This window comes from Eimeria mitis, genomic scaffold (assembly GCF_000499745.2).
Source record: "Eimeria mitis Houghton genomic scaffold, Emh_scaff1796, whole genome shotgun sequence".
In the NCBI taxonomy this organism is placed as follows: domain Eukaryota; phylum Apicomplexa; class Conoidasida; order Eucoccidiorida; family Eimeriidae; genus Eimeria; species Eimeria mitis.
In genome coordinates this window covers 2,812-4,045 of record NW_013570115.1, presented here as the reverse complement: position 1 = coordinate 4,045, position 1,234 = coordinate 2,812, and positions in this window count along the sequence as shown.

The window sequence follows — 1,234 nt, the reverse complement described above, 5'->3', positions numbered from 1 at the left end:
CTGCTGCTGCTGCTGCTGCTGCTGCTGCTGCTGCTGCTGCTGCTGCTGAGGGTGTATGAGTATATTTTTATATTATTTAAAATAATTTCTAATGATATATCTCATTAAAACGCAAGAGGGGCTGCTGAAGCCAATAATGCTGTTGCTGCATCTACTGCTGCTGCTGCTGCCGCTGCTGCTGCTGGTGTTGCTGCTGCTGCTGTTACACTGTGTCTCACAGGTTCCCATGTATTATATACTAAATTAAATACATTTTAATTTTTATTTATATATTTTATACATAAAAATGATTTAATTTCTTAATAAGAGCAAACTTTACCCGGTGGTGTTGCAGCTAGCTAGCTCGCTCGCAGCTGCTATACTATGGGGGTTAACGCTGCCCCTCAGCTGCTGCTGCTGCTGCTGCTGCTGCTGCTGCTGCTGCCTAGCCTCTCTCCCGCATGCATCTGATCAGTGGGGCTTCTGCTGCTGCATGCGTTGCTTGTGGGGACGTGTACAGAGCGTTTGTATTTTTTCCTGGGTGTTGAGCTCGCCGCCTGGGTGTTGCTGCGAGGCAGCAGCAGTGGGGTTGCTGTTGCGCCCCTCGCTGCTGCTGCGGATGCAGCACAGCCAAGCCCCGTCTGCTGCATGCGTTGCTGCTGCAGCGTTTGTACTCACTCAGCAGCAACCCCAGCCCCGCCCAGACCGAGTGAATGCTCCTCTGTGTTATATCCACGCAAACCACGCTGCAGCTGCTGCCCCACCAGCTAGAAAGTACACAGCTCCTCCTCGTGTTTAGATATCCCTGTTAAAGGGAATATAGGTGGTTTGGACCTCATGCTGCAGCTGCCAGTGCTGCTGTTGATGCTGCTGCTGCTGTGTCTCCCGCTGCTGCTTCTGCTGCATCTATTGCTTAATCTGCTGCCTTTCGTGGGGGCCCACGCTGCTGTTGCTGCAGCGGGCGCTGCTGGTCTTGCTGCAGCAGAAGCAGCTGCGGCTGTCACTGCGCCGCTTTGGCGGCGAGTATGCAGCGTAGAGACGAGTAGTTCACACTCGAGCAAAATAAAAAACGTGGAAGAGAGAGGAGACACCGCAGCTCCTCCTCTTGTGCTGGGGGATGGGGGCCGGTGGGTGAGGGGCTAGGCAGTGGCGGGGCTGGCCGCTGAGCAGGGCACGGGACAGCACAGCGGAGGTTTCTCTAGCGTAGAACTTACTGTGGATAGTGAGGTGTATTCGCATGCAAAGAGGCGGGGAT